Source organism: Mus caroli, unplaced genomic scaffold (assembly GCF_978045245.1).
Source record: "Mus caroli unplaced genomic scaffold, Mus_caroli_1 scaffold_2, whole genome shotgun sequence".
NCBI lineage: Eukaryota > Metazoa > Chordata > Mammalia > Rodentia > Muridae > Mus > Mus caroli.
The window spans coordinates 97,359,589-97,370,197 of NW_028227257.1; positions in this window are offsets into that span (position 1 = coordinate 97,359,589).

The window sequence follows — 10,609 nt, forward strand, 5'->3', positions numbered from 1 at the left end:
AACAAACAAAACCAAAAACAAAAACAAACCCAAAAAACAAAACAACCCTTTCCACCCTCTTCAATACCTTGTCAGCTATGGAGCTATTCACCCTGTTATATAGTACATATCTAGGTTTGTCACACTCTTTCCATTTTTCTTTTGGAAAATTCTTCTCAATAATACTATTTTTAGATATAATCCCTAAGAGATGCCTAGTTTTATGTCAATTTTTCACACACTAGAGTTACTGGAAAGAGAGAAACATCAGATGAGAAAATTTGCCCCATCAGATTTGTCTGTGAGCAAGCCTGCGGTACGTATTTTTAAAGTTAGTAATTGATGTGGCATGATCCATGCCATCGAGGATGGGGCCACCCTCTCGTAGACGGTCTTAGAGTGTATAAGATTATACACATGATCTTGCAGAGCAAGCCAGGAAATAACATTCCCCATGCCCTTTGCATAGCTTCTGTCTCCAGCTTCTTCCCTTTTGGCATGTCTGCCTTGGCTTTCTTCAATGAGCTATGACTCAGGATACATAAGCAAAACAACTGCTTTCCTCCTTAAGTTGTGTTAGGTCATGATGCTTTATCACCATGGTGGAAACCCTACCTAGCTAGCTACAAGCAAAACAGGGATGGGTTTTGCTTTATAGTGCATGTTGTAAGAGTCTTAGGAAGTTTTCTCACACCACTCATTTTCAATTATAACCCTAAATACTGTATACCCCTTCAGGGTGCTTCATTTGTGGTTAGTATAACTGTAGTTCTTTCTCTCTTTCCTCTCATTCTCAGAAAAAAGAATCTTATTGAACTATAAATACTGCCTCTATTTTTGAAAACTTTATGCAAAAATGTCTCAATAAAAAGGTATTGACTCATAAAGCTATGCTCTTATGTGTGTATCTGTGCACTTGAGAAAGGGTCTAACGATGTAGCTCAGGCTGTGAAACTTACTATCCAGCATCAACTTCTGCACTGTGTTTATAGGCGTGTGCTACTCTACCATGCATGTTATAATCTTTCTTTTTATTAGATATATTCTTTATTTACATTTCAAATATTATCCCCTTTCCTAGTTTCCCTTTCCTAAGCTCCCTATCCCCTCCCCTTCCCCTGCTCCCCAACACACCCACTCTCACTTCCTGGCCCTGGCCGTCCCTTATACTGGGATATAGAACCTTCATAGAACCAAGGGCCTCTCCTCCCGTTGATGACCAACTAGGCCATCCTCTCCTACTTATGCAGCTGGAGCCATGAGTCCCACCATGTGTTTTGTTTGGTTGGTGGTTTAGTCCCAGGGAGCTCTGGAGGTACTGGTTAGTTCATACTGTTGTTCCTCCTAAGGGGCTTCAAACACCTTCAGCTCCCCAGGTACTTCCTCTAGCTCCTTCATTGGACTCTGTGTTCTGTCCAATGGATGGCTGTGAGCATCCACTTCTGTATTTGTCAGGCACTGGCAGAGCCTCTCAGAAGACATCAATATCAGGCTCCTGTCATCAAGCTCTTGTTGGCATCCACAGTAGTGTCTGGTTTTCCTTCTTGATTTTCCTGTGTTTTGAAAATTGTATCTTGGGTATTCTAAGTTTCTGGGCTTATATCCACTTATCAGTGAGTGCATATCAAGTGTCTTCTTTTGTGATTGTGTTACCTCACTCAGGATGATATACTCCAGATACATCCATTTGCCCAAGAATTTCATAAATTCATTGTTTTTAATAACTGAGTAGTACTCCATTGTGTAAATGTACCACATTTACTGTATCCATTCCTCTGTTGAGGTACATCTGGGTTCTTTCCAGCTTCTGGCTATTATAAATAAGGCTGCTATGAACATAGTGAAGCATGTGTCCTTATTACCAGTTGGAACAACTTCTGGGTCTATGCCCAGGAGAGGTATTGCAAATACCCATGAAAGGAGTTACAGAGACAAAGTTTGGAGATAAGATGAAAGGATGGACAATACAGAGACTACCCTACCCAGGGATCCATCCCATAATCAGCCACCAAACACAGACACTATTGCACATGCCAGCAAGATTTTGCTGAAAGGACCCTGATATAGCTGTCTCGTGTGAGGCTATGCCATTGCCTGGCAAATACAGAAGTGGATGCTTACAGTCATCTATAGTATGGGACACAGGGTCCCCAATGGAGGAGCTAGAGAAAGTACCCAAGGAGGTAAAGGGGTCTGCAACCCGATAAGTGGAACTCAATATGAACTAACCAGTACCCTGATAGCTCGTGTCTCTAGCTGCATATATAACAGAAGATGGCCTAGTCGGCCATCATTGGGAAGAGAGGCCCCTTGGTCTTGCAAACTTTATATATCCCAGTACAGGGGAATGCCAGGGCCAAGAAGTAGGAGTGGGTGGGAAGGGGAGCAGGGCGGGAGGAGGGTATAAGGGACTTTAGGGATAGCATTTGAAATGTAAATGAAGAAAAAATCAAGTAAAAATTTGAAAAAAAAAGTAGTGTCTGGTTTTGGTGGTTGTTTATGGGATGGATCCCCAGCTGGGACAGTCTCTGGAAGGTCATCAATTCAGTCTCTGCTTCACACTTTGTTTCTGTACCTCCTTCCATGGGTATTTTGTGCCCCTCTTCTAAGAAGGATCGAAATATCCACACTTTGATCTTCCTTCTTGAGTTTTATGTGTTTTGGGAATTGTATCTTGGGTATTATGTGCTTCTGGGCTAATAAGAAACTCACTGATAAGTGGTTATCAGTGAGTGCATATCATGTGTGTTCTTTTGTGATTGGGTTACCTCACTCAGGATGATATCCTCCAGATCTATCCATTTGTCTAAGAATTTTATAAATTTATTGGTTTTAAAGCTGCGTAGTACTCCCTTATGTAAATGTACCACATTTTCGGTATCCATTCTTCTGTTGAGGGACATCTGGATTCTTTCCAGCTTGCCATTTTAGATTTTATTTGTTTATTTATTTTAAATTGCAGATAAATTTGCAAATTGCCATTTCTGTGAAGAATGAAGAATCGAGTTGGAATTTTGATGGGGATTGCATTGAATATGTAGATTGATTTCAGCAAGATGGCCATTTTTACTATATTAATCCTGCCAATCCATGAGCATAGGAGATATTTCCATCTTTTGAGATTTTCTCTGATTCCTATCTTCAGAGACTTGAAGTTCTTATCATACAGATCTTTCACTTCCTTAGTTAGACTCACACCAAGGTATTTTATATTATTTGTGATTATTGTGAAGGGTATTGTTTCCCTAATTTCCTTCTCATCCTGTTAATCCTTTGTGTAGAGAAATATCACTGATTTGTTTGAGTTAACATTATATCTAGGTACTTCATTGAAGTTGTTTATCATGTTTAGGAGTTCACTGATGGAATTTTTGGGGGCACTTATGTGTACTATCATATCATCTGCAAATAGTGATGTTTTGACTTCTTCCTTTCCAATTTTTATGCCTTTGATCTTCTTTTGTTGTCTAATTGCTATGGCTAGGACGTCAAGTACTATATTCAATAGGTAGGGAGAGAGTAGGCAGCCTTGTCTAGTCCCTGATTCTAGTGGGATTGCTTAAAATTTCTCTCAATTTAGTTTTGGCTACTGGTTTGCTGCATATTGCTTTTATTATGTTTAGGTATGGGCCTTGAATTCCTGGTCTTTCCAAGACTTTTATCATGAACGAGTGTTGGATTTTGTCAAATGCTTCTCAGCATCTAATGAGATGATCATGTGTTTTTAATTTGTGTTTGTTTGTATAGTGAATTACATTGATGGATTTCTGTAAATTGAACTATCCCTGCATCCCTGGGATGAAGCCTACGTGATCATGATGGATGATCATTTTGATGTGTTCTTGGATTTGCTTTGCGAGAATTTTATTGAGTATTTTTGCATCAATATTCATAGGGGAAATTAGTCTGAATTTTTCTTTCTTTGTTGGGTCTTTGTGTAGTTTAGGTATTAGAGTAATTGTGGCTTCATAGAATGAATTGGTTAGAGTAACTTCTGTTTCTATTTTGTGGGATAGTTTGAGGAGTATTGGAATTAGTTGGTCTTTGAAGGTCTGATAGAACTCTGCAGGAAACCCATCTTGTCCGGGGGCTTTTTTTTTTTTTTTTGGTTGGGAGACTATTAATGACTTTTTCTATTTCTTTAGGTGATATGGGTCTGTTTACATAGTTAATCTTATCCTGATTTTACTTTGGTACCTGGTAACTGTCTAGGAAATGGTCCATTTCATCCTGTTTTTCGAGTTTTGTTGAGTATAGACTTTTGTAGTAGGATCTGATGATTTTTTTGGATTTTCTTAGATTCTGTTGTTATGCCTCCCTTTTCACTACTAATTTTGTTAATTAAGATATTGTCCCTGTGCCCTCTAGTAAATTTGACTAAGAGTTTATCTATTTTGTTGACTTTCTCAGAGAACCATCTCTGATTTTCTCAGAGTTTGTATATTTCTGTTTCCACTTGGCTGATTTCAGCCCTGAGTTTGATTATTTCCTGCTGTCTACTCCTCTTGGGTGAATTTGCTTCCTTTTGTTCTAGAGCTTTTAGGTGTGCTATCATGCTGCTAGTGTACACTCTCCCCAGTTACTATTTAGAGGCACTCTGAACTATGAGGCTTTTTTGTTTTTGTTTTTTTGTTGTTTTGGTTTTTTTGTTTTGTTTTTTGTTTGTTTGTTTTTCAAGATGGGGCTTCTCTGTATAGCCCTGGCTATCCTGGAGCTCACTTTATAGACCAGGCTTGCCTTGAACTCAGAAATCTGACTACCTCTGCCTCCCATGTGCTGGGATTAAAGGTGTGTACCACCACTGCCCTGCTCCAAATTATCATTGAGTAGAGTGTGGTTCAGCTTCCATGTTTATGTGGGCTTTCTATTATTTGTATTGTTATTGAAGATTAGCCTTAGTCTGTGGTGATCTGATAGGATGAATGGTGTTATTTCCATATTTTGTATCTGTTGAGGCCTGTTTTGTGAACAATTATATAGTCAATTTTGAAGAAGGTACCATGAGGTGCAGAGAAGAAGGCATATCCTTTTGTTTTAGGATAAAATATTCTATAGAGATCTGTTAAATCCATTTGTTTCATAACTTTTGTTAGTTTCAGTGAGTCTATGTTTAATTTTTGTTTCCAGCATCTGTCCATTGATGAGAGTGGTATGTTGAAGTCTCCCACTTTTACTGTGTGCAGTGGAAAGTGTGCTTTGAGGTTTACTAAAGTTTCTTTACTGAATCTGGATGCCCTTGCATTTGGAGCATAGATGTTCAGAATTGAGAGTTCATCTTGGTAGATTTTAACTTTATGAGTATGAAGTGACTTGCCTTGTCTTTTTAGATAACTTTAGGTTTAAAGTCGATTTTATCCGATATTAGAATGGCTACTCCAGCTTGTTTCTTGGGACTATTTGCTTTGAAAATTGTTTTCCAGGCTTTTACTCTGAGGTAGTGTCAGTCTTTTTCCCTGAGGTGGGTTTCCTGTATGCAGAAAAATGTTGGGTCGTGTTTACATAGCCAGTCTCTCATTTTATGTCTTTTTTTTTGGAATGAATACATTGATAATTAGAGATATTAAGGAAAAGTTGCTTCCTGTTACGTTTGTTGTTAGAGTTGGTATTCTGTTCATGTAGCTATCTTCTTTGAGGTTTGTTGAAAGATTACTTTCTTGCTTTTCCTAGGGCACAGTTTCCCTCCTTGTGTTGTGGTTTTCCCTTTATTATCCTTTGAAGGGTTGGATTCATGGAAAGATATTGTGTGAATTTTGTTTTGTCATGGAATACTTTGGTTTCTCCATGTATGATAATTGAGAGTTTTGCTGGGTATAGTAGCCTGGGCTGGCATTTGTTTTCTCTTAGAGTCTGTATGACATCCTTCCAGTATCTTCTGGCTTTCATAGTCTCTGGTGAGAGAAGTCTGGTATAATTCTAGTAGGTCTGTCTTCATATGTTACTTGGCCTTTTTCTCTTACTGCTTTTAGTATTCTATCTTTGTTTAGTGCATTTGATGTTTTAATTATTGTACCGGCTGGTTTTGTGTGTCAACTTGACACAGCTGGAGTTATCACAGAAAAAGGAGCTTCAATTGAGGAAATGCCTCCATGAGATCCAACTGTAAGGCATTTTCTCAATTAGTGATCAAGGGGGAAAGGCCCCTTGTGGGTGGGGCCATCCCTGGGCTGGTAGTCTTGGGTTCTATAAGAGAGTAGGCTGAGCAAGCCAGAGGAGGCAAGCCAGTAAAGAACATCCCTCCAGGGCCTCTGCATCAGCTCCTGATCCCTGACCTGTTTGAGTTCCAGTCCTGACTTCCTTTGGTGATGAACAGCAGCATGGAAGTGTAAGCCGAATAAACCCTTTCCTCCCCAACTTGCTTCTTGGTCATGGTGTTTGTGCAGGAATAGAAACCCTGACTAAGACAAATTGGTACCAGCAGAGTGGGGTATTCCTGTGACAACCTGGCCATGTTTTGGGGAGGACTGTGGAAGGACTTTGGAACTTTGGGCTTGAAGATCCATTCGTTGTTAAGAGCTCTGTCAGATGTTGTGTAGGAGCTTGGAAGATAATGCTGAGAACAGTGCAGAAGATGGAGGCCTGGTTGGTGAAATTTCAGGGGGAAAATTAAAGACTCTCTTCAGGGCCATTGCTGTTTTTATTGTGAAGGTTTTGTAGTTCTGGTTAGCTGGGGCTGAAGAATCAGCTGTGATTAACAAGATACCAGAACTACTAAAGCAAAAACTTTGCATTACTGGGACTATTGATGCTGGTTAGCTGGAGCTAAGAAATTAGCGGTGATTAAGAAGAGACCAGCATCGTTGAGGTGACATCTTCTGGGAAGTGTTTTCTGAAAGCACAAAGAGGCTGTGTTCCAGAGATAGGCAAGGTTGTACTCCTTCTGCAGTGGGACTTGGTAATGTGTAAGGGTCACCCAGGTGGTACTGGTTTTGAAGGCATGAAGGGGTCACACAGCAGCTCAGGCTCGGCACTGTGAGAGGCCATGGAAGGCCATTGGTGAAGGTGCAGCCCCAGTTGTAATTGAAGGCCCAGGACTGAAGGGGTCATGCAGTGTTTTGGAGATGCCAGTACCACGAGATGACCACCAAGAGCAGCAGCAGCAGTGGAGTACAGGCATCTGGAGCCCAGAGGACGACGTGTGTGCTACAAAGGGCATGGCTGGGGAAGTGACCCAAGCCCTTGGAGGAGCCCAGAAGATCGTGAGTTGGATCCCAGACGTTGGACGGTTGGAGATTGATTTTTGCTTTGATTGTGACTGTGCCCTGATATTTTCCCTCCTGAAGGAAGAAAGTGTTTTAGTGGAGCCCACAGTTAAGAGACTTTTAATTGTAAAAAGACTTTGGATTTTAAAAGAGATGGATATTTTAAAGAGATTGAAATTTTAAGAATATGTAAAGACTGTGGGACTTTTAAAGTTATTTAGATCTTGGGGATGAATAAGAATGTAAGGGTTGAGCTAGAGCTCAGGGTCAGCTGACACCCACCAGCTACCCACGACCCCCGCCACAGGATTTTGAGACTTCTGGTGAGTGGAACACAGCTTCTGCTACAGTCCAATCAAGTGGGACCTGAGACTGCTTTGGTTGGGGAGGCAGAAATCTGGCCTGAGTAGGGCCACAAGCCTCTTCCAGGCAGAAAAGCACGGGGGGTAGCTAGGGCGCAGGTTCGGCTGACACTCGCCAGCTACCCAAGACATCCGCCACAGGATCTTGAGACTTCGGGTGAGTGGAACACAGAGTCTGCTCCAATCTTTAAACAGTGACAACGATAACAACTAACCCCAGAGATTACCAGATGGTGAAAGGTAAACATAATAATCTTACTAACAGAAACCAAGACCACTCACCATCATCAGAACCCAGCACTCCCACTTCGCCCAGTCCAGGGCACCCCAACACACCGGAAAAGCTAGACACGGATCTAAAAGCATATCTCATGATGATGGTAGAGGACATCAAGAAGGACTTTAATAACTCACTTAAGGAATTACAGGAGAACATGGCTAAAGAGTTACAAGTCCTTAAAGAAAAACAGGATAACACAATCAAACAGGTAGAAGTTTTTAAAGAAAAACAGGATAACACAATCAAACAGGTAGAAGTCCTTAAAGACAAACAGGAAAACACATCCAAACAGGTGATGGAAATGAACAAAACCATACTAGACCTAAAAAGGGAAGTAGACACAATAAAGAAAACCCAAAATGAGGCAACACTGGAAATAGAAACCCTAGGAAAAAAATCTGGAACCATAGATACGAGCATCAGCAACAGAATACAAGAGATGGAAGAGAGAATCTCAGGTGCAGAAGATTCCATAGAGAACATCGGCACAACAATCAAGGAAAATGTAAAATGCAAAAAGATGCTAACTCAAAACATCCAAGAAATACAGGACACAATGAGAAGACCAAACCTACTGATAATAGGAGTGGATGAGAATGAAGATTTTCAACTCAAAGGACCAGCAAACATCTTCAACAAAATTATAGAAGAAAACTTCCCAAACCTAAAGAAAGAGATGCCCATGAACATACAAGAAGCCTACAGAACTCCAAATAGACTGGACCAGAAAAGTAATATCTCCCGACACATAATAATCAGAACAACAAATGCACTAAATAAAGATAGAATACTAAAAGCAGTAAGAGAAAAAGGCCAAGTAACATATAAAGGCAAGCCTATCAGAATTACACCAGATTTTTCACCAGAGACTATGAAAGCCAGAAGATCCTGGACAGATGTTATACAGACACTAAAAGAACACAAATTGAGCCCAGGCTACTATACCCGGCCAAACTCTCAATTAACATAGATGGAGAAACCAAAGTATTCCATGACAAAACCAAATTCACACATTATCTCTCCACGAATCCAGCCCTTCAAAGGATAATAACAGGAAAAAAACTATACAAGGACAGGATCCACGCCCTAGAAACAACAAGAAGGTAATCCCTCAACAAACCTAAGACAGCCACAAGAACAGAATGACAACTTTAACAACAAAAATAACAGGAAACAACAATTACTTTTCCTTAATATCTCTTAATATCAATGGACTCAACTCCCCAATAAAAAGACATAGAATAACAAACTGGCTACACAAACAAGACCCAACATTTTGCTGCTTACAGGAAACTCATCTCAGAGAAAAAGATAGACAATACCTCAGAATGAAAGGCTGGAAAACAATTTTCCAAGCAAATGGTATGAAGAAACAAGCTGGAGTAGCCATTCTAATATCTGATAAGATTGACTTCCAACCCAAAGTCATCAAAAAAGACAGAGAGGGGCACTTCATACTCATTAAAGGTAAAATCCTCCAAGAGGAACTATCAATCCTGAATATCTATGCTCCAAATACAAAGGCAACCACATTCATTAAAGAAACTTTAGTAAATCTCAAAGCACACATTGCACCTCATACAATAATAGTGGGAGACTTCAATACACCACTTTCACCAATGGACAGATCATGGAAATAGAAACTAAACAGGGACACAGTGAAACTAACAGAAGTTATGAATCAAATGGATCTGGCAGATATCTACAGAACATTCTAGCCTAAAACAAAAGGATATACCTTCTTCTCAGCACCTCATGGTACCTTCTCCAAAATTGACCACATAATTGGTCACAAAACAGACCTCAAGAGATACAAAAACATTGAAATTGTCCCATGCATCCTATCAGATCACCATGGACTAAGGCTGATCTTCAATAACAAAATAAATAATAGAAAGCCAACATTCACGTGGAAACTGAACAACACTCTTCTCAATGATACCTTGGTCAAGGAAGGAATAAAGAAAGAAATTAAGGACTTTTTAGAGTTCAATGAAAATGAAACCACAACGTACCCAAACTTATGGGACGCAATGAAAGCATTTCTAAGAGGAAAACTCATAGCTCTGAGTGCCTCCAAAAAGAAAATAGAGAGAGCACACATTAGCAACTTGACAACACACCTAAAAGCACTAGAACAAAAGGAAGCAAACTCACCCAAGAGAAGTAGACTGCAGGAAATAATCAAACTCAGGGGCGAAATCAACCAAGTGGAAACAAGAAGAACTATTCAAGAATCAACCAATCAAGGAGCTGGTTCTTTGAGAAAATCAATAAGATAGATAAACCCTTAGCCAGACTCACTAGAGGGCACAGGGAAAGCATCCTAATTAACAAAATCAGAAATGAAAAAGGAGACATAACAACAGATCCTGAAGACATCCAAAACACCATCAGATCCTTCTACCAAAGGCTATACTCAACCAAACTGGAGAACCTGAATGAAATGGAGAAGTTCCTAGACAGATACCAGGTACCAAAGTTGAATCAAGATCAGGTTAATGATCTAAACAGCCCTATATCCCCCAAAGAAATTGAAGCAGTCATTAATAGTCTCCCAACCAAAAAAAGCCCAGGACCACATGGGTTTAGTGCAGAGTTCTATCAGACCTTCAAAGAAGATCTAATCCCAGTTCTTCACAAACTATTCCACAAAATAGAAACAGAAGGTACTCTACCCAACTCATTCTATGAAGCCACAATTATTCTGACACCTAAACCACAAAAAGACCCAACATAGATAGAAAACTTCAGACCAATATCCCTTATGAATATTGACGCAAAAATCC